Raw genomic sequence first — 24,592 nt, 5'->3', positions numbered from 1 at the left:
TTTCCATTTCTCTAGGAGGTGGGTCAAAAAGGATCTTGCTGTGATTTATGTCATAGAGTGTTCTGCCTATGTTTTCCTCTAAGAATTTGATGGTGTCTGGCCTTACATTTAGGTCTTTAATCCATTTTGAGTTTATTTTTGTGTATGGTATTAGGGAGTGTTCTAATTTCATTCTTTAACATGTAGCTGTCCAGTTTTCCCAGCACCACTTATTGAAGAGGCTGTCTTTTCTCCACTGTATATTCTTGCCTCCTTTATCAAAGATAAGGTGACCATATGTGCGTGGGTTTATCTCTGCGCTTTCTATCCTGTTCCATTGATCTGTATTTCTGTTTTTGTGTCTGAAGTCAGGGAGCCTGATTCCTCCAGCTCCGTTTTTCTTTCTCAAGATTGCCTTGGCTATTTGGGGTCTTTTGTGTTGCCATACAAATTGTGAAATGTTTTGTTCTAGTTCTGTGAAAAATGCCAGTGGTAGTTTGTTAGGGGTTGCACTGAATCTGTTGATTGCTTTGGGTAGTATAGTCATTTTCACAATGTTGATTCTTCCAATCCAAGAACATGGTATATCTCTCCATCTCTTTGTATCATTTTTAATTTCTTTCCTCAGTATCTTATAATTTTCTGCATACAGGTCTTTTGTCTCCTTAGGTAGGCTTATTCCTAGATATTTTATTCTTTTGGTTGCAGTGGTAAATGGGAGTGATTTCTTAATTTCACTTTCAGATTTTTCATCATTAGTGTATAGGAATGCTAGAGATTTCTGTGCATTAATTTTCTATCCTGCTACTTTACCAAATTCATTGATTACCTCTAGTAGTTTTATGGTAGCATCTTTAGGATTCTCTGTGTATAGTATCATGTCATGTGCAAACAGTGATAGCTTTATTTCTTCTTTTCCGATTTGGATTCCTTTTATTTCTTTTTCTTCTCTGATTGCTGTGGCTAAAACTTCCAAAACTCTGTTGAATAATAGTGGTGAGAGTGGGCAACCTTCTCTTTTTCCTGACCTTAGTGAAAATGGTTTCAGTTTTTCAACGTTGAGGATGATGTTGGCTGTGGGTTTGTCATATATGGCCTTTATTATGTTGAGGAAAGTTCCCTCTATGCCTACTTTCTGCAGGGTTTTTATCATAAATGGGTGTTGAATTTTGTTGAAAGCTTTCTCTGCATCTATTGAGATGATCATATGTTTTTTCTCCTTCAGTTTGTTTATGTGGTGTATCACGTTGATTGATTTGTGTATATTGAAGAATCCTTGCATTTCTGGGATAAACCCCACTTGATCATAGTATATGATCCTTTTAATGTTGGATTCTGTTTGCTAGCATTTTGTTGAGGATTTTTGCATCTATGTTCATCAGTGATATTGGCCTGTAGTTTTCTTTCTTTGTGACATCTTTGTCTGGTTTTGGTATAAGAATGATGGTGGCCTCATAGAATGAGTTTGGAAGTGTTCCTCCCTCTGCTATGTTATGGAAGAGGTGGAGAAGGATAGGTGTTAGCTCTTCTCTAAATGTTTGATAGAATTCACCTGTGAAGCCATCTGGCCCTGGTCTGTTGGAAGATTTTTTCTTTTTTTTTTTTTTTCGGTACACGGGCCTCTCACTGTCCTGGCTTCTCCCATTGCAGAGCACAGGCTCCGGACACGCAGGCTCAGCGGCCATGGCTCACAGGCTTCGCCGCTCCATGGCATGTGGGATCTTCCCAGACCGGGGCACGAACCCGTGTCCCTTGCATTGAAACGCGGACTCTCAACCACTGTGCCACCAGGGAAGCCCTGTTTGAAGATTTTTAATCACAGTTTCAGTGCTTGTGATTGGTCTGTTCATATGTTCTATTTCTTCCTAGTTTAGTCTCAGAAGGTTATGTATTTCTATGAATTTGTCCATTTCTTCCAGGTTGTCCATTTTATTGGCATATAGTTGCTTATATTAATCTCTCATAATACTTTGTGTTTCTGCATTGTCAGTTGTTACTTCTCCTTTTTCATTTCTAATTCTATTGATTTGAGTCTCCTCCCTTTTTTTTCTTGAGACGCCTGTCTAATGGTTTATCAGTTTTGTTTATCTTCTCAAAGAACCAGCTTTTAGTTTTATTGATCTTTGCTACCGTTTCATTTCTTTTTCATTTATTTCTGATCTGATCTTTATGATTTCTTTCCTTCTGCTAACTTTGGGGTTTTTTTTGTTCTTCCTTCTCTAACTGCTTTAGGTGTAAGCTCAGGTTGTTTATTTGAGATGTTTCTTGTTTCTTAAGGTAGGCTTCTATAGCTATAAACTTCCCTCTTAGAACTGCTTTTGCTGCATCCTATAGGTTTTGGTCATTGTGTTTTCATTGTCATTTGTTCTAGGTATTTTTTGATTTTCTCTTTCATTTCTTTAGTGATCTCTTGGTTATTAAGTAGTGTGTTGTTTAGCCTCCATGTGTTTGTATTATAGATTTTTTCCTGTAATTGATATCTAGTGTCATAGCTTTGTGGTTGGAAAAGGTAGTTGATACTATTTCAGTTTTCTTAAATTTAGCAAGGCTTGATTTGTGCCACAAGATATGATCTATCCTGGAGGATGTTCCATGAGCACTTGAGAAGAATGTGTATTCTGATGTTTTTGGATGGAATGTCCTATAAATATCAATTAAATCCATCTTGTTTAATGTATGATTTAAAGCTTGTGTTTCCTTATTTATTTTCATTTTGGATGATCTGTCCATTGGTGAAAGTGGGGTGTTAAAGTCCCCTACTATGATTGTGTTACTGTCGATTTCCCCTTTTATGGCTGTTAGCATTTGCCTTATGTATTGAGGTGCTCCTATGTTGGGTGCATAAATATTTACAATTGTTATATCTTCTTGGATTGATCCCTTGATCATTATGTAGTGTCCTTCTTTGTCTCGTGTAACAGTCTTTGTTTTAAAGTCTATTTTTTCTGATATGAGAATTGCTACTCCAGCTTTCTTTTGATTTCCATTTCCATGGAATATCTTTTTCCATTCCCTCAATTTCAGTCTGTATGTGTCCCTAGGTGTGAAGTGGTTTTCCTGTATACAGCACATATACGTGTCTTGATTTTTTTTATCCATTCAGCCAATCCCTTTATTTTGGTTGGAGCATTTAATCCATTTACATTTAAGGTAATTATTGATATGTATGTTCCTATTACCATTTTCTTAAGTATTTTGGGGGTTTTTTTGTAGGTCTTTCCCTTCTCTTCTGTTTCCTGCCTAGAGAAGTTCCTTTAGCATTTGTTGTAAAGCTGGTTTGGTTGTGCTGAATTCTCTTAGCTTTTGCTTGTCTGTAAAGGTTTAATTTGTCCATCAAAGCTGAATGAGATCCTTGCTGGGTAGAGTAATCTTGGTTTGTGCGTTTTTCTCTTCCATCACTTTAAATATGTTCTGCCACTCCCTTCTGGCTTGCAGAGTTTCTGCTGAAAGATCAGCTTTTAACCTTATGGGGATTCCCTTATGTGTTACTTGTTGTTTTTCCCTTGCTGCTTTTAATATTTGTTCTTTGTATTTAATTTTTGATAGTTTGATTAATATGTGTCTTGGCGTGTTTCTCCTTGGATTTATCCTATAATGGACTCTCTGTGCTTCCTGGACTTGATTAACTATTTCCTTTCCCATATTAGGTAAGTTTTCAACTATAATCTCGTCAAATATTTTCTCAGCCCTTTTCTTTTTCTCTTCTTCTTCTGGGACCCCTATAATTCGAATGTTGGTGCATTAATGTTGTCCCAGAGGTCTCTGAGACTGTCCTCAATTCTTTTCATTCTTTTTTCTTTATTCTGCTGTGCAGTAGTTATTTCCACTATTTTATCTTCCAGGTCACTTATCTGTTCTTCTGCCTCAGTTATTCTGCTATTGATCCCTTCTACAGAATTTTTAATTTCATTTATTGTGTTGTTCATGGTTGTTTGTTTGGCCTTTAGTTCCTCTAGGTCCTTGTTAAACGTTTCTTGTATTTTCTCCATTCTATTTCCAAGATTTTGGATCATCTTTACTATCATTATTCTGCATTATTTTTCAGGTAGACTGCCTATTTCCTCTTCATTTGTTACATCTGGTGGGTTTTTACCTTGCTTCTTCATCTGCTGTGTGTTTCTGTGTCTTCTCATTTTGCTTAGCTTACTGTGTTTGGGGTCTCCTTTTCGTAGGTTGCAGGTTCGTAGTTCCCGTTGTTTTTGGTGTCTGCCCCCAGTGGCTAAGGTTGGCTCAGTGGGTTGTGTAGGCTTCCTGGTGGAGGGGACTAGTGCCTGTGTTCTGGTGGATGAGGCTGGATCTTGTCTTTCTGGTGGGCAGGGCCACGTCTGGTGGTGTGTTTTGGGGTGTCTGTGGCCTTATGATTTTAGGCAGCCTCTGTGCAAATGGATTGGGTTGTGTTCCTGTCTTGCTAGTTGTTTGGCATAGGGTGTCCTGCCCTGTAGCTTGCTGTTCATTGAGTGAAGCTGGGTCTTGGCATTGAGATTGAGATCTCTGGGAGATTTTCAACATTTGATATTCCGTGGATCTGGGAGGTCTCTTGTGGACCAGTGTCCTGAACTTGGCTCTCCCACCTCAGTGGCACAGCCCTGACGCCTGGCTGGAGCATCAAGAGCCTTTCATCCACACGGCTCAGAATAAAAGGGAGAAAAAAAAGAAAGAAAGAAGATGATAAAATAAAGTTATTAAAATAAAAAATAATTATTAAGAAAAAAACAATTTTTTAAGTAAAAAAATGGACAGACAGAACCCTCGGACAAATAGTAAAAGCACAACTATACAGCAAAGTAACACACAGAAGCATACACATGCACACACAAAAAGAGAAAAAGAGAAAAAAAGTATATCTTTGCTTCCAAAGTCCACCTTGTCAATTTGGGATGATTCATTGTCTGTTCAGGTATTCCACAGATTCAGGGTACATCAAGTTGATTGTGGAGATTTAATCTGCTGCTCCTGAGGCTGCTGGGAGAGATTTCCCTTTCTCTTCTTTGTTCGCACAGCTCCCGGGGTTCACCTTTGGATTTGGACCCACCTCTGCATGTAGGTCGCCTGAGGGCGTCTGTTCTTCACTCAGACAGGACGGGGTTAAAGGAGCAGCTGTTTCGGGGGCTCTTGCTCACTCAGGCCAGGGGGAGGGAGGGGTATGGATGTGGGGCGAGCCTGCAGCGGCAGAGGCCAGCGTGACGTTGCACCGGCCTGAGGCGTGCCGTGTGTTCTCCCGGGGAAGTTGTCTCTGGATCACGGGACCCTGGCAGTGGCGGGCTGCACAGGCTCCCGAGATGGAGCTGTGGAGAGTGACCTGTGCTTGCACAGGTGGTGGAAGCAGCCTTAGCATCTCATGCCTGTCTCTGGGGTCCGCGCTGATAGCCACAGCTCGCGCCCGTCTCTGGAGCTCCTTTACCCGGCACTGTTAATCCCCTCTCCTCGCGCACCATGAAGCAAAGAGGCAAGAAAAAGTCTCTTGTCTGTTCGGCAGGTCCAGACTTTTTCCTAGACTCCCTCCCGTCTAGCTGTGGCACACTAGCCCCTTCAGGCTGTGTTCACGCCGCTGCTGACTCCAGTCCTCTCCCTGGGATCTGACGTCCGAAGCCTGAGCCTTAGCTCCCAGCCCCGCCCGCCCCGGTGGGTGAGCAGACAAGCCTCTTGGGCTTGTGAGTGCTGGTCGGCACCGATCCTCTGTGCGGGAATCTCTCCGCTTTGCCCTCCGCACCCCTGTTGCTGCATTCTCCTCCGTGAACCTGAAGCTCCCCCCCTCCACCACCCGCAGTCTCCGCCTGTGAAGGGGCTTCCTAGTGTGTGGAAACCTTTCCTCCTTCACATCTCCCTCCCACTGGTGCAGATCCCGTCCTTATTCTTTTGTCTCTGTTTTTTCTTTTTTCTTTTGCCCTACCCAGGTACGTGGGGAGTTTCTTGCCTATGGGGAGATCTGAGGTCTTCTCCCAGCATTCAGTAGGCATTCTGTAGCAGTTGTTCCACATGTAGGTGTGCTTCTGATGTATTTGTGGGGAGGAAGTTGATCTCCACGTCTTACTCTTCTGCCATCTTGAAGCTCCTCCCCCGGCAGGCTGATTCTTTACCGCTGTGCCACCAGGGAAGTCCCTTAATGTAGTTTTTACAGTATATAGTTCCACATAAGTAGTGCCTTTGCTGTATGCAATAAGGTTTGGTATGTTGTGTTTTGTTTTCACTGGGCTCTAAATATTTAGTAATTTCCCTATGATTTCTTTGTCCTGTTGCTTGTTTGAGAGTGTGATGTCTAATTTTCATATATTTGTTAATTTTCCAAGTTTCTTCTGATATTTCATTTCTAGTTTCCTTCAACAAAATTCATTGTTGTCAGAGAAGATAATTTGTATGACTGTAATCTTTTTAAATGTATTGAGATTTTTTTTTTTTGTCGCCTAATGCAAGGTCTGTCGTGGAGAGTATTCCATGTTCACTTGAGAAGAATTGCTTATGCTCTTTCTGTGTGGAGTGGTTCTGTCTGTGTGTGTTAGGTCTAATTGTATATTGTTATTCAAGTCCTTTATTGTTTTTTACTGATCATCCATTTGGTTGATCTGTCGATTATTATAAATGGGTTATTGAGTCTTTGATTATGTTTAACTGTCATTTTCTTTCTTCAGTTCGGTCAAATTTTGCTTCATATGCTTTTGAGCCCTGTTGTTAAGTGTGCATGTGTTTACAATTGTTATATATTCTTGATACATTGACCTTTTTATCAGTATAAAATGTCCTTTGTCTCTGGTAACACTTTTTGACTTAAAATCTATTTTGTATAATGTTAGTATAGCCATCTCTGCCCTCTTGGTTACAGTTTGCATGGAATATAGATTTCTGTTTTTCACTCTCAACTTATTTGTAGCTTTGGATATGAAGTGAGTATCTGGTACATAGTATGGTCGGATCATGTTATTTTATCTTTTCTGTCAATCTCTGTCTTTTAGTCAGTGTTTAACTCATTTACATTTAAAGTAGTTACTGATAAAGAAGGACTTCTGCCATTTTTTATTTGTTTTCTATACATTTTATAGTTTTTGTTTTCTATTTCCTGTATAGCTGATTTCTCTTGTGTTTATTTGATTTTTTTTTTTTGGCAGTGTACCATTTTGATGCTTTTTTCAGTTTCTTTTCTGTATATTTTTAGTCATTACTCCGGATATTACAATTAACATTTAAAAATTTTGGCTATATAGTTTGAATTAGTACTAATTCAGCTTTAATAATATACAAAAACTCTTATACAGCTTATGTCTACCCCATTATGTTGTTGTCACAAATTACATCTTCATAGACTGTCTGCCCATTAACATAGATGTATAGTTACTGTTTAATTCATTGGACTTTTAAACAATGTAGGAAAAAACAAGGAGTTACAAACCAGAAATACAATAATACTTATCTCTTGTATTTACTTATGTAGTTACTTTTATTTTTGTTTTCTTCATATGGCTTTTAATTACTGTCTAACGTCTTTTCATTTCAGCCTGAAGGACTTGAGGGATGGTTTCCTAGACAAGAATTCTCTCAGCTTTTGTTTTTCTGGGAATGCCTTGATTTCTCTTTCATAGTTGAAAGATAGTTTTAGCATAATTAGAATTCTTTGATGCAACTTTTTTTCTTTCAGTACTTTAAACATATCATACTGCTTTCTGGCATCCAGAGTCTGATGAGAAATTAACTGTTAATCTTATGGTGGGTCCCTTGTAGTGCTTGAGAAATTGCTTCACTCTCTTGACTTTAAAGATGCTTTGTCTTTTTATCATTTGATTATAATGTGTCTCAGTATGGACCTCTTTATATTTATTCTGCTTGGAGTATGTTTAGCTTCTTGGATGTATACATTTATATCTTTATGAAATCTAGAAAGTATTTGGCCATTAATTTTTCAGATAGTCTTTCTGTTCCCTTTTCTCTCTCCTCTCCTTCTAGGACTACCATTGAGAATATGTTGATATACTTGATAGTATCCCATAGGTCTCTTGGATGTTGTTTATTTTTCTTCACTATTTTTTCTTTCTGTTCCTCAGACTGGTTAATTTCAATTGACCTACCTTCAAATTCACTGATTCTTTCTTCTGTCTACTCAAATCTGTTTTTGAAACCATTTAGTGATTTATTACAGTTATTGTACTTTTCAGTGTCAGAAATTCTATTTGCTTCTATTTTATAATTTCTATATTTTTATTGTTATTTTTTTGTTGAGGAAGCAGTGCCTCTGCTTTGATATGGTCAGTTTCTGTTAATTTCTTTTTTTCCCTGTGAATGGATCATATTTTTTGTTGAAAACTGGACATTTTGAATATTGTGGTCACTCTGAAAATCAGATCCTTACCTTCCTCAGGGTTAGTTTTCTTGCTTGCTGTGGGTTGTAGTTGTTTGTTTAGTGATTTTTCAAACCTGTTTTGTCAGGCTGTTATTCTTTTTTGTGTGGTTTCTGTTGTCCCTGTTTCTTTAGCTTGTGGTCAGCTAGAGGTGTGAAAGAGGTATTCCTATACGTATGGAGCCAAAAAATAAATAAAGTAGTAAAAAGAAAAAAAAGAAGAAAAGAAAATACACTGCCAGGCTTTGCAGAGATTGACTCTGTTTTGGGGAGGTGTTTTAAAGCTTATTCAATAGGTCCTTTGCAACACTGCCTTAACCTTGACTTCCTGCTGGCACTGAACCTAAAAATCTGCTGGAGGTGAAAGCTTAGGGTTTTCTCAGGTCTTTCCTGATCATGAGTCCCTGGACTTGTGCTTGGCTTTCTAGAGTCCCCATTATATGCAGGTGCTTTGAGAAGCACCTGACCCAACTGTGATCTTTTGCCACTGGAAGCAGCAGCTTGTTTGTCTTCCAGTATTTTTTTTTTTTTCTGGCCGCACTGGGCTGCATGTGGGATCTTATTTCCCTGACCAAGGATTGAACCCGTGCCTCCTGCATTGGGAGTGTGGTCTTAACCCCTGGACCACCAGGGAAGTCCCTGCTTTTCAGTATTTTTGAGGAAAGCTATATGCTTAGCCACTTTTCTGCCCTGAGAGAGTTCTAAGTTAGGTGAAACAGATGCAAGTATCCTATTCCAATCCTTTAGGGAAACTCCAGACAGGTCAAAACAGAGAAACAAAATTTTGGGGGAGCAAGGTCTGCTCTGCTATCCCCAGAGTCAGGTAACCACACTGGGAACATGGGAACTCATCTTCAAAATCACCCTCATGCTAGCGAGGAGGTAGGACAAGGCTAAGTTCAAATGCTACAAAGTTCTCCTACTATATTTAAGTCACTTTTTTCTTGATTGAGCATTCACTTGGTTGTTATAAACTTTGACTATTTCTCAGAATTCTGACAAGTTGATTCTGTAACAGAATCGGTTTTTTGCTCACTTGCCATTTTTCCTGATGTTAAGCTCATGGAATTTTTCTTTTTTTTAAATAAACATTCAAAAATTAGTTTATATTTCTAGAAAAGCTGCAGAGCTAGTACAAAGACTTCCCATATACTCTCCACCCCGTTTCTTTTAATGTAACATATTACATTACCATGATACATTTGTCAAAACTAGGAAACTGGCATTGGTGTACTACCATTAATTAAATGATACACATTTTGAGGTTTCACCACTCTTTTCCTGTACTCCTTTCCTTTGAAAGACATTTTTAGAGCAGTTTTGTGTTTATAACAAAATTGAGAGGAAGGTACAGAGATTTCCCATATGCCCCCTGCCCCTACACATCTAAAGCCTCCCTCATTACCAGCATCACTCACCAGAACTACTGTCCTTTTTTAACAATCCAAGATTCTAGCCAGGAGACCAGATTAGATTTAGTCATCATGTCTCCTTAGGCTCCTAATGATTGTGACAGTTTCTCAGATTTTTTCTTCTTTTTGATAAACTTGACAGTTTTGAGGAATTCTGGTCAGGTATTTTGCATAATGTCCTCAGTTTGATATTTGTCTTATAAGACTGAGGTTACAGATTTTGGGAAGAAGACCACAGAAGTGAATTGGCCTTCTTTTACCATAGAAGAGGGCATATGATATCCCTGTGGCTTCAGTGGTGGTATTAACCTTCGTTTCTTATTTAAAGTGATGTTTGCCAGGCTTCTCTATTCTATAAAAGTTAAGTCAGGAAATCCAGCCCACTCTCAAGGAGGCAGTTAACTTCTACTTCTTGGAGGGAGATGTATCTACACATATTATTTGGAATTCTGTAAGGAAGATTTTGTCTCCATTTATTTATTCAATCATTTATTTATGGATCTATGTATACTTAGTTCGTATTTTTTTTTATTTTATTTTGGCTGCACTGGGTCTTTGCAGCATGCAGGATCTTCCTTGCAGCATGCGGGCTTCTTAGTTGCAGCATGTGGGATCTAGTTCCCTGACCAGGGATCGAACCCGGGCCCCCTGCTTTGGGAGCGCAGAGTCTTACCCACTGGACCACCAGAGAAGTTCCTTATTTCGTATTTTGAGTTATAACCAGTAGTTGGCAATTTTATTTGCTGCTCAAATTGTTTCAGCTTTGGCCATTGGGAACTTTTACAGGTCGGCTCCCACATTCCTTTGACATGCTCCCATCTTTTTGTGTTTTGAACACTTTCATACTTTCTGGTACTGAATGTTTTTGAATGTTTTAAATGGTTTTGAAAAGGAGAGTTTCATGTATTGACTCGTATTTTAGAATGAAATTGTTGGCAATTTAAAGGATAACTTGGAGGGACATTATATATTAAGAGATATATGGGCAGGAGGATAATCTGGACAATGAAGAATCACAAAATACATCACACACACATATTGAAGAAGGTTATTGGATGAGTGATGTTACATAGATTCTAGTCAGGGATTTGCCGTTAATATATGTTGTAACTTCTGTGAAGTCTCTTCCTTTCTCCAGATGTCAGCTAAAACTACCTTCTCAAAAATTTCTACCAACAAACCCATAACAGATAAGGAAAATAGCTATGATTTCTCTGTAGACCGGGGTGTATGGCAGAAGCCACTTTCAAATATGACATTTCATTGAAATTTCTTGTTTTATTTGGCAAATTCATGTGAATTTTTCACACCAGTTCCCTGTGTACCTATATTTTAATATAAAAACATTTTCATGCAGTGATTTTTGAATAGATGCTGAAGAACAATATGATTCGATTTCTCTCATGGCTTTCTCTGTGCCCTGGCACATGTCTTGGTGGCTGAGTACTCTAATTTGAAAATCAGGGAACTCTCAGTTTTGGAACTCTATGGTTTTAGGAATTCGCTCCAAATATTTAAAGTTCTATCATATAAATGAGACCAGACTTGTTCTTTATTTGTCCAAAGAGAAAATCTGTGTAGTACTAGGAAAGGAAATTGCAGAAATAAATTATTTACTTGATATAAAAAATAAATTCATTCAATAAAATTTTATTGAGTATGTACAATTTTCCAGGCACTGTTAAGTGCTGGGAATCCAGTACTACATGTCGAGTTTAGCATGAGAGACAAACATCCTCCAAAAAAATTTTAAAGATATCAGCCATCTCATGAAATGGTAAACTCTTCAGATTTGGAATTATCCATCAGGCTGAATTATCATCCCTCAGTGATGCTATAATAAAAAATCTGAACCTCTGAGAATTATTCTTTATACTATGATCCTACTTAATTTTATGTATATGTGTGTACTTCCCTGTGCATCTAAACATTCCAATCAGAATTGAAATTTTATGAAGGCAGAGATACTTTCTTCAATCCAAGTCTCTCCACAGAGTGATAGGCAAATGATGCTTGTTGACTGTCATATGGTCATAAAGAAAAGTATCAAACGATAAGCATCATTAGGAAATAACCATCATCCTTAATATCGGCTTGATTTTTAGAAATATTACAAATATATTAGGATAATCTTTTATTTTTGTATTGATATGTCTTTAATATGGAAGGAGTCATAGCACGATAATTCCCCACCAAATACTCTGTTAACCAGTTACAAAATAAGTTTTATTTGAAGATTCAGTCATGTACACTCAATGTCCAAGTTTCTAATACAGCTAAATTTATTACTCAGCGACCGCATAGAAAATGGCTAGAGAGATGTTAAAATTATTAAGCAATAGTCATTTATAACATTTTTCTACAATAAGGATTTTTGCTGGAGCAAGGTCATAATGAGGTTTACCAAAAAAATGTTGGGAAACAAAAGGTGATTTTAGAGAGGAATATGGAAAATAAAACAACATATTAAAAAAACCTAGTTTGAGACTCTTGTAGATTCTCTACAATTTCATGATTTTCTAGAACTTGAACAATGATCCATCACAGTTGCGATATTCCAGTTAACTCGAGGGCCCTCCAGTGTGCAATTTTAAGAATTTCCAAACCAACTTTGAAAGTAATTTTCAAGGAACCTATGGGGGGAAGGGGGAGAACGAAGTAAAACAAAACCAAAAACAAAGCATTGTGAAAGTCAAAGTGGAATTACCTTGAACAGAATATAATTCTACTCTTCGAGTGCAACCTTAGACAAGACCTTTTAATTTTGAGGGCAAATATTTCCTTGGAAGTTTGCTGTAGCTCTAAATATTGGTTTGACCAAAAAGTGCCTTCGGTTTTTAAGTAAAAATAAAAGACACATTTTTCATTTTCACCAAGAACTTTATTGAACAACGTATTCACCCTTTTGTTCCACTACCTTCTGCCATTTTTCAGGCAACTTCATAATTCCATCTTCCCAAAACTTTTTATCTTTTTATGCAAAGAACTATTCCAGGTGCCTTTTACAGACTTCCAAGGAATTAAAATTTTTTCCATTAAGAGAATTTTGTAAAGACCGAAATAAATGGAAATCCGAAGGTGCAATATCTGGTGAATACGGTGGATGAATCAGAACTTCCCAGACAAGCTGTAACTGTTTTTGCCTGGTCATCAAATAAATATGCGGTCTTGCGTTATCCTGATGGAAGATTATGCGTTCTCTGTTGACTAATTCCAGACGCTTTTCATCGAGTGCTGCTTTCAGTTGGTCTAATTGGGAGTTGTACTTGTTGGAATTAATCGTTTGGTTTTCTGGAAAGAGCTCATAATAGAGGACTCCCTTCCAATGCCTCCATATACACAACATCACATTCTTTGGATGAAGACCAGCCTTTGGTGTGGTTGGTGGTGGTTCATTTTGCTTGCCCCACGATCTCTTCCATTCTACATTATTGTACAGTATCCACTTTTTTTTTCAGTATCCACTTTTAATCACCCACCACAATTTGTTTTAAAAATGGAACATTTTCGTTACGTTTACGTAGAGAATCGCATGCAGAAGTATGGTCAAGAAGGTTTTTTTTCGCTTAACTTGTGTAGAACCCAAACATCAAAGCGATTCACATAACCAAGCTAGTGCAAATGATTTTCACCACTTGATTTGGATATTTTGAGTATGTCAGCTATCTCCCGCGTGGTATAATGTTGATTTTCTCAAATAATGTCTCAATTTGATCGATATCAACTTCAACTGGTCTACCTGACCGTGGAGCATTATCCAGTGAGAAATCTCCAACACGAACCTTCACAAACCACTTTTGACATGTTCGATCAGTCACAGCACTTTCTCCATACACTGCACAAACCTTTTTTTGCGTTTCAGTTGCGTTTTTACCTTTCTTGAAATAATAAAGCATAATATGCCGAAAATGTTGCTTTTTTTCTTCCATCTTCAATATTAAAATGGCTACACGAAAATTCACCAATTTTGATAAGTCTTTTTTTTAAATGCACACTGATATGACAGCTGTCACATACAATCTATCAAAAATTGTTTCCAATGAAGTTAAAGACAACTAACTGCTACTAGAGCCATCTTACAGAAAAAAATGAACAAACCTTTGGCCAACCCAATATATTCTTTTCAGGATAATGGTTCTCAAGCTGTACTTACTTCAAATCCATAGGAGGATCTGTGGAAGGGAAACTAAAAGCTGAACACGTACATTTCATTATGGTCATAATTATGTAGTATTTATAGATGGAAGAACGTATTTTGTACTAGGATATTTGATTTCACCATACATAGTTGACTTGCCCATTCTTTTTCTGTTTTGAATAGTCTATATATGTTGAGTGAAGAAGTCAGTGGAAGGAGAGTCAAATTATGAGGAATACAGGGATGCGGAAGCAGATTTTCATCAGGTGGGGAATGATGACGATACACTAAAGCCAAGACTACATGAGATAATTTTTCCTTCTTAAATTATTTGGCTGAAAAAATTTTTAAAGCATATGAAATAGAAACATCTCTATTTTGGATCAAATTATAATTCTGTAGTGGTCTACAAATATGATTCCAAATTATCAAGTCATTTCGGACAAATAATGTTTTTTCCAAGTAGCCAAGACAGTTGTATAACATTATGTAGACAAAAAAATGGTTAGTGCATTTATTTATTTATTTTAACTGATGGTCTTGGCATTAGATTATGAGGTAGCTGTCTCTGCCTGTACTCATATACTTCCTATAGTTGGTTAGTTACCTGTGATGTATTAGGCTTTATCGGTACTATATTAAAATGTGGTGCCATAAGTATATAAGCTACAACTTGTAATTCTGAAACAATGATTAACATTTCTTCATCCTTTGTCTGTTGTACCATAGTTTAGCTGAAATATTTTATACATTGTACATTTTGCAGCCAAAACACACATTATTTTTTGAATGTGTGAAATTTCCCTAATCCTTCTTTACCAAAGATGTCAATGTGTCACAGAATATTATTTCATTACTGGGCATCTTGTTTAACATACTTCTTTTTTAAACTTCAAATCACCCATGCTAACTAATGAAGGGATAAAAGAACCTCACTGAAGAAATATTTATAGTAATATCAGAATGAGTTTTTAACCATCTTTCTGTAGTGTTAGACATTTCAGGTTTCTGATTTTCTTAATTATTTAAGAGCTTTGAGGCCACATGACATTCAAACTTGAAGTTTTCTATTCAGAGTTGATTTCAGAAGTCACAAACCCAAAACTCTAGGTCTACAGGAATATGTATGTAAATGTGAATGAGTGAAATAGGCTCTGTGTAAGATCCAATAGAGAGTGGTGGAGAATGGTAAACTGAAACACACGTCCTGTTTAATGGTGGAGTCTCCTACCCAGCTTCTGCCAATTTTTGTTGTGTGGGGATGAGGACCCAGTGTTTCCAGATCTTTTTATTTTTCAAGAGAAACCTCCCGTTGGGATTTTAATGTTAAATTCTTAAGTTTAAAATGCTGGCAAATCATACAGAAACAGTTTAATAATGTATAGGTCTAACAAACACATTTGTGACTAGATTTGGCCCTTGAGGTCATCCTTTTCAAAGTGATCTCTAGACAAAATGGTTCAGTACACCAACTGATCTTTGGCAACTCTTGTCCCTTCCTTGCATTGAAACAATAAAAAACTCAGTGTCTCCTACAGGATGGCAGGAATAGAAGAATGAGAATGGAACAGAGTTTCAGGTGGCCTGAGTTTAAATCTTATTTCTCCTTCTAACTCCTTTTTGACTCTAGGTCTTTTAGGGTCTTAGTATCCACGTCTGTAAAATGAGACCATTCGATTAAATACTTTCAAAGGCGTTTTCAACTCTAAAATCCTAGGATTCTCAACTTATTCAAAATCAAAATGTATCTGTACTATTTTCCCCTTATTAGACTATTTATAACTGGAAGGTAATAGATGCCTCTGGCAAATTCATTCCTGATAATGTTTACCCTTCCCAAATAGCATATTTCCCTTGTTTAATGAAAAAACATGATTCCTTTAGGATTGGTGGTTGTTTTGGAAATGTCTAGCACAGTGACAGTCTAGTCAGATGTTTCTTGTTCAGATATTCTTGTAAGCACTTATCAGCATACATTAAAGTTTTGCTCTATTTTAAGAAATCTTGCAGGTTTACAAGGAAAAATGTCATATACCAGTAAAATGAGATTTTGATTAATTATCGTAGATTGTGAGTCCTGATCATTGGGTCCTGTGACTTGCCATTTTATCCCTCATCTGACTGTCCATATTGGTTCTCAGTAATTGTTTATTGGACTGATTTTCCGTAACCAGTCTCTAAATACGACCTTACAAACTTTTGAAGTTTCTGTCCATTCATCACATAGTTATTACCCACCTACTCTTTACCAGTTGTGATATACTCCAGCTATATCACAGTTTGAGCACAGTCGATGCTGATCTATTTATTTATTTTTAATGATGTTCTATTGATTTCTTTTTAGCCTTCTCTTTTCCTCACTATAAAGAAGTATAGCTTCTTTATACTCTAACATTAACAAAATTTCATTTTTACTATTCCTTTTTTTTTTTTTTTTGCGGTACGTGGGCCTCTCACTGTTGTGGCCTCTCCCGTTGCAGAGCACAGGCTCCGGACGCGCAGGCTCAGCGGCCATGGCTCACGGGCCTAGCCGCTCCACGGCATGTGGGATCTTCCCGGACTGGGGCACGAACCCTTGTCCCCTGCATCGGCAGGTGGACTCTCAACCACTGCGCCACCAGGGAAGCCCTACTATTCCTTTTTACTATTTCCTTTACTATTCCATTCTAGAGCACATACCCTTTCCAGAAGTAGATGAAATCAGCCTTTCTCCAACTTCCCTTCCCTAATTTCTAGGCAGTCTAATAAATGTATACATAATCATATGCAGTCCCTTGTTTCTAGTGAGTCCTTATGTTCCTTGATAAGTGTAACAAGCACAGGAACATGTGTGTACTTAACACCTTTGTGACCTTAACAAAAAACTAAAGTGCCATGAAGGTCATGGCCTAGATTTTCAAGAAAGCTGAGATGAACTTTTTCACCTGAGCTTCCAAAGCTTTTTGTCACTTTATGGCACTTGTTTAGCATCCTGGATCCTAAGAGACTAGTGAGAAATCCTTATAGCATCAGCTTTTTTCACCCTAGGTTATCTTCACCTCCAGCCCCTTCCCAATACAGTGGTAAGAGTATGAAGCAGTTAGAACAACTCCTTTCTCTGGGACTTGATAAAGCCCAGGCCTATGACACATTTCCTTTTCTGTTCCCTTTGTGGGATCACACAGCCACAGCCTGACATTTCTTTAAGTATTTCTAAAAAGCAATAGCAGTTTATCAAGTGGCAATTCAAATCATGAAACTCTCTTAAAAACACTCAAAGGGAGAGAGGACAAAGTTCATACTTTGATCCATTGATATAATTATTTGTAGAGTATATGTGCTAGTAAAAAGGTGGCCATTATTATTGGTTTTGTGTACAGGTGTGTATTAATTAGAAAAGTATGTATGTAGAGTTTGCTTTATTTACATATAAGCATCTTGGTCCTTTGTTTTTAAGCTGCCATTTGTTGAACACTTTTTTTTGGTGCAAATTTAATTTTATTAAACCTTACAATGAATGTTGTGGCACATCATTTTCCATTGTGTGACAATTTATTGGCTGGCATCTGAGTACAGTACTTTTTGGCAAAATACACAATGGGAATTGACAAAAGGGAGAAAAACTAGTTGTTTAGTGGTATATGAGGGCAAGAAACAAAAGATGGCAACCAATTAATTTTAGTTTCCTTAGTATCTAACTCTAAAATGGTTAAAGTTCCAAATAATAATGCTGCTGTTACAGTGCACAAAAATATGGTCATTATCTCATATGGCCCCCACAATTCTGGGAAAATTAAAGGATTATTACACCTGTAAATTTCAACCTAAGGTTTCTGCTGGGCAGTATGATTTTAAAGAGCTACTTTTTCAAATATAACCTAAACAATTTTCCCAAGTCATAGTAGATGGACCCTGTATTTAGTACAGGGCCTCACACTCTAAATTGAGTGTGAGGCCCTGTACTAAATACTTTAATCTTAACATCAGCCCTTTGAGTTAGTTATTATTCTTCCCATTTTACAGACGAGTAAACTGAGGATTGGAGGAGGTGACATACTTATGTTACAGCTGATAAGAGGAAAAGCCAGAGTTTGCATTTCATTACACTTGACTCAAAAACCTGTACTTTTTAACCACTGCACAACACTGCCTCACTGTGGTAAAGTTGAGCATAGCTCAATTATAGCAAACGTGAAATAGACTAGTTGAACTTTGAATTTAAAGATAACTTCCCTTGAATCTATCATTTTGCAGTGTGAACTGTTACTCTTAATGTGCCTGTTTTATATATTAATATAAAGCAGTGTATCTGGAAAAACAACTTTATTTTTCCTGGAGAAATATTGATATGCTGAGCTTAAAAATTAAGACCTAAATATCTTCTGAAGATTCAAAGTTATTGAAACTTTTTTGGGGGAGTGCTCTGTTGTATCCTAATCAAGGTAGAATGAGAGGGAGGACCAAAGGTTCCCCGGAAAGGTGGGAAAAGCACTATTAAATTAAAAAAAAAAAAGATTAGTTGATGACAGGGAATTCCCTGGTGATCTAGTGGTTAGGACTCAGTGCTTTCACTGCTGGGGACTAGGTTTGATCCCTGGTTGGGGAACTAAGATCCCATAAGCCACTTGGCATGGCCAAAAAAAAAAAAAAAGTTGATAACAGCCATATTACTGTCAAATTTAAGTGCTATTAAAATTAAACATTTTGGCAAACACAAAACTAGATCTACACCTCCCCCCCTTTTTTTTGCACAGAAAAAGTGCTATTCCTATGCCTGAGCAAAAGAGTAGGAGCTATATCTTGGTGTGCTTGCTTTGAAGGGATTCTGCTCAAAAATATAGCTCTCTCATCTATTTGCCAAAGTGCCTGAAAGATAGCACTCCCTTCTAGAAGGCATGATACTTGAAGCCATCCTCATTCTTTTTCTTTTTAAAGTCGCTATTGAATTTGTTACAATATTGCTTCTGTTTTATGTTTTGGTTTTCTGGCAGTGAGGCATGTGGGATCTCAGCTCCCCGACCAGGGATCGGACCCACACCCCTTGCATTGGAAGGCAAACTCTCGGAGGGATTGAACACCATAGACTGGAAACAGTCGGAAAGAGAGGGCTGAACACATTTCAGCCTCTTCCGATTTGGGCTGTGATCCAGGACAATGTGGGGGTAGCAACTTTGCCTGAAATATTGATTGATTGTGATGAATATGATGGACTGCACTTAAAGGTTTGGAACCAAAGGGTCCTTAGAGAGCAGGTTTGGCTCTCATCGCAACGCTGTAAAGTCAGTCAGTTGAAATGCATTTGCAAAGGAGTTGTTTTTGTCCTCATCTAGATATAAATATTAGAAAGAGGAAGAGGAAAGTTAACATCATTTCAGATTTTTCTTGTTGAGGTGGTGATAGTTATTAATACCACACTTCTTGTTTATGTGTTTCTGATGAGAATCTGAGAGGGCAAATCTGTCATTTTTTGGAAACAAACACTTCAGAGCCATCAAAAGAAAGCTCAGTGAGATGTAAACCCAGTGGAGAGATTCAGAGAGAGGGTCACAAGGAGAAGCGTGAAAAAGAGCTGCCCTGAGAAACAGCTTCCTCACCATACTTCCTTGCCTGTTGTTCTTCCTAATGCAGAACTTGATGTTCAGAAGATGGGATCAGGGGTTAGAAGGGTAACTTCAAAGTTAATGCAAGGTTTTTGTTTTTTGTTTTTTAATAAGTGGTGTAGGATGGAAAGATGGAATGATGGCCACTTAAGCTCCAAAAACATTTGTACACAAGTGTCATAAGAGTGAATGAGTCCTTTAAAATAAAACATTAGTGATTACTATAATAATTCACTTCTACTGAAAGTGAACTGCCAAGTACCACTTTTAAGAGTTACATGTAAAAGCGCAAGGCATTTCTCCCTATTGCTCTTTTATAGTGACCATCATGCCAAGGCTTCTGAATCTGCCATTGCTTTAAGAGCACATAGCTCTGAAATAACATGGCTGAACTGTAAAATGCACAAAGTAAACATAGGATAAGCCACTGTAATGCCATTTAGTCTGGAATAGCAAGAAATGCCTGTTCTTTGGTATTTGCGTATGCAATTCAGAAGATTCTGAACAATTCAGCCTTTTCTCAATAGGAGGTATTCAAATGTCTACAAACAATTGTATGAATATCAATAATTCAACAAATACCAGGTTATTCCAGCTCTTAATGTGAAAATTTATATATGAATGTAAAGGCTTATGGAAGCAATTTCCTATTACTTATACATTCTGGTATAAGTAAAAAGAAAGACTGAAATATTTTTAAATGGAAATGCATAGAGAACAAAGGGTAACATGAGTTCCATTTTTAATAGCCTTTCATTTTTATTGAGAAACAAGCAGAAATGGGAAAATTCACATAAAAACAGGTAAGTGCATGGATGCTTTTTGCATATTTTTATCAGTTGCTTGTGTGTTCCCAGAAGTATATGGGTCACTTGCAAGAGTGCATTAAAAGATAGCCTAAGTGGGACTTCCCTGGTGGTCCAGTGTTTAAGACTGTGCTTCCAGTGCTGTGGACGTAGGTTCCCTCCATGGTTGGGGAACTAAGATCCCACATGCCACATGGTGCGGCCAAAAAAAAATTTTAATTAAAAAAAAATTAAATAAAAAGATAGCCTAAGTAGAGACAAATAAGTGGAACAACAAGAGGGTAGGGGAATAACTATCCCAGTGACAGCTCCCAATGTAACTGCTAAGGAAAGCAGCAGTGTGGTAGCAGAAGGAGCACTGATCTGGCACTCAGGTGAGCTCCTGTGTATTCTCAGTCTAGTTCTGAACTGGTGAACTGGTGAACTGGTAACTCTGGGCAAAACCTTAGGCAAAGAATTTAGTTACTTTTAGAAGAGATGACTAGAAGGAAGAAGGAAATTAATTTTTTAGAAACATATAGTCTGAAGGAAATTGAGTCCCAAAGACCCTGATTGGCCATCTGTAGAATGTCTATTTCTGTATAGAAATCTTTTCTGTGACATTCCTGATATATGGTCATTAGTTATTTGCTTCAACAATTGAGGAAAGGAAATTGCTATCTAAAAGTTATACCAATCCAGTTGTAAAACAGTTCTGATTGTTGGAAAACTGTCCTTACTTAAAACCCTTCAGGTTATTTTGTGCACCATTACCTTTTCAAATGTGTGTGTGTATGTATATGTATGTGCGTATATAAACAGAAATGAAGAACTTTACATTAATCTTTTGCATTAATCACCTCAGCCTATGAAGCCTATTTTGAATCATAATTCCATTATGTAATATAATAACTGTGCAGTTCAGTTTATATTTTTGGCAAATTTAATAGGCTTCTATTTATGTCATCAGTGAAGTCACCTATAGAATCTTGACTGACATAGACAGGGACAGAGCAACATGAGATATCACCAGAGAGGCCACCCTCCTGGTTCTGTGCTTTCTGGAGGGAAGCCAATGAGACTAATGTTTGCCTCTATAGTTTGTAAACATATGCCATGAATATTATCTTTTGTAACCTACTGAACCAGGGACAGGCTCTATAGCCAATGGTAATCATCTGTAGCAGCATTCTCAACTCAGTAACTTGTGACCCATATATAGTTTGCTTACCTCTCATATTGCTAAGAAATGAATTAGTTGTCAACATGGTGGGCCCTTCTTTACAAGGGGGACCAGCAGACTGTAAGTTGGCCTTGCTTAAGAACTCTAACTAGCACAATGTGTGATATGGAGGGAAGTATAGCTGGAGTGAAGAACGAAGATAAATAGTAGGAAACAAAGAGGGTAGATAGAGAAGAGAGATGTTGAATCTTGAGGTTGGGTAAAGTCACTAGTGTAGGCAGTGAGAGATACCCACTTTTCCAGAGTTGGCAAAATGTTATACAGAGTCACCAGACCTACTATTGGTTCACAAGAGCTAGTTGTGTAATCTGAATGATGCGATATTTTTCCAGCTATGCATAAAGTATAGTTGCAAAAGTGCTAAGACAGTGCCTGTGATTTTTTTTTACTTTCCAATATATACTTCAAATAAACACCCATCAACTGATGTATCGATGTAACGAAATGTACCATTTTTGCATATATTTAATTCATTAAAGTTTAGGAAATTCTTCCTCATACAGAACTCATACAAAGATTGACCTTCATTTTCTTTTAATATGTTTATAGTTTTATTTTAAATATTTAAAGTTTTAATTCAAGTGTAATTTAATTTGTTGCACTATTTGAGGCTACCCTCTTAGTTGATTTTTGCAAAATTAACTTTTCCAGCATTTTTTTTTTACTGAGCATCTTTTATGTGCCAGAAAAAAAAATGTTACCTTAATACGTTATTTAATTTAATCAGCATAGCAACCATTAAGACAGGCATTATTGTCACCAATGTACAGATAAGGAAATTGAAGAGGAGTTAGTTAACACCCCCAAATCACACAGGTAGTAAGTTCTATTTCCACTATTTAAATTTTTACCTTCCAGTTCCTGAATGCTTTGTACTATTCTATGCTTTCATTCCCATTTGTATCATAAGAAACTTTGTTAAACACTGGTGGAAAAATATTTACTCTTCCTAATAGTTTTACTTGGATCAATTATGTGATGACATCAGTAACATCAGTAGCAGCAGCAGCAGCATCAACAACAACAACAATAACAAGAAATGTAGTTAGCTTTGTGAAGACCAGTGATCCCAGGATGGTTTGTAGTGATAACAACTTTGTAAATCATAATAGTGACACAACCTCCAGTATTTGGAGCATGATTAGGACTCAGTTAACACTTGTTAGATAAGCAGAGGAAATGCCCCAATACTGTTTTGAGCATAAGGTTGTAGAGGAGAGAGGTTTTGTTTCATTTCTTTTAGCTGGCAAAAAGGAAAGTTTCTTCATACTCAAATTTCCTGTTCTGAAAATCAAAGTATCTTCGGCAGTGCTCCCAGAAGAGTGTTCTTTGCCACTGCTGCAATGTTGATTCACAACCTTGGGAGTTCCCTGGGTGAAATCTGAAACTGGTCCTGTACCCAGAGGGCAAGAGAGAGGCAGACTACCCCACATTGGTAGGTGGCGGTTTTAATAAGCATGGGAACTTACATACAAGGCTTGCTTTGGGTGGCCACAAGACAAGTTGACCGCTGCACCCACCTGCCTGAATCATAAAAGTTTATATAGAGACCTTAATTAAGTTCAATCATACATACTATCCAGATGGTCTCAACAACACATTACTCTCTGAAGACTGTGGCTTTGAAGCTACTCCTACTGTGGGAACAGTGGGCAGAATGTACATTCCAAGTGCAGAGGAGGGTGTGAGGAGCCACTGATTGCCAGGTCCAGCTTGCAGTCCACTTTGTAAGTCAACCAGTGGTTACCTCCTTTCAGTGACCTCCTCCAACACACAGTCCCTTCCCAGCAAAAATAAAAACAAAGGGAGAGACTCTGCTCCTTTTGTAACCGTAGTAAATTTTAGTCAATTGTCTCATAATATGTTAAACACATCTTATCAGTCTATGTTGCTAAAAGAATAGATGGAAAGCTGGAGAGACATAAAAAGCACCAGATAAATGATGTCCTCAAACTAATTTAGAAAATTTTATGACTAGAAAACTAAAGTATTTCCAAGAAATTCAGTCAAAATCACATTTTGACTAAGAGCAAATACTTTTTTGACCAAAAAGTCAATCAATATGTAGTCAAAACTTTTATTAGAGGTAGAATTAATAGACATACACTTAAAAGGTGGCTTAAAAAACTCATATTCAAATGAATATAAGGCAGATAAAATAAACCATACAGAAGTGTAACAGGGGCTTCCCTGGTGGCACAGTGGTTAAGAATCCGCCTGCCAATGCAGGGGACTCGAGTTCGAGCCCTGGTCCGGGAAAATCCCACACGCCGCAGAGCAACTAAGCCCGCGCACCACAACTACTGAAACTGCTCTCTAGAGCCTGCGTGTTGCAACTACTGAGCCCATGTGCCACAACTACTGGAGCCCATGTGCCACATCTACTGAAGCCCATGTGCCTAGAGCCCACGCTCTGCAACAAGAGAAGCCACCGCAATGAGAAGCCCGCACGCCGCAATGAAGAGTAGCCCTCGCTCGCTGCAACTAGTTAAATCCCATGTGCAGCAATGAAGACCCAACGCAGCCAAAAATAAATAAATAAATAAATCTATTAAAAAAAAAAGTAACAGGGCACTTGAATCACTATTCCACACACTTTCTACCTGTTGCCCTATATAGGATTTTCCTACTCTGTAGGTCAGAGTAGTCAAAATGTTGGTGTCCTGCCAACCAGGGAAATCCCTCAGTGGAGATTATCCATGAATACCTAAAATATACTGCAGTAGGAAAGGTTGAAGAAATGGAGTATCCTGAATTTTTGAAGGCACTTTATGTTAGATAATCCAATTTTGGCTAATACAGTGGTTTTCATATTCATTTAGATGTTTTGAAAATAGTACCTATATATTGAGCATTACATTAATTAAAGTCTGGACAATGTGACAGCCTTAATAACCTAAATTAGTAGACAAGTTTTGAGTTTGTTTCCTCCATTCTGTTTCTCAAGAATTAAGCTCTAAAATTGTTACAAGCATCATTGTTCAAATATTCAGTAAGTATCTTCTCTGTACTAAGTTTTGGGGAACAAAGTGGTATAAAATGTGGTGAGCCTTGAGGATAGTCTCACCAATAATGTATGATAATTCAAATTTCTCTACATTCTCATCAATGCTTTTTATTGCCTGTTTTTTTA

Source organism: Delphinapterus leucas, chromosome X, assembly GCF_059928025.1.
Source record: "Delphinapterus leucas isolate spDelLeu-1000000601 "Yukka" chromosome X, BTC_Dleu_Yukka2, whole genome shotgun sequence".
In the NCBI taxonomy this organism is placed as follows: Eukaryota; Metazoa; Chordata; class Mammalia; order Artiodactyla; family Monodontidae; genus Delphinapterus; species Delphinapterus leucas.
Note: the sequence above shows the minus strand (reverse complement) of the source record.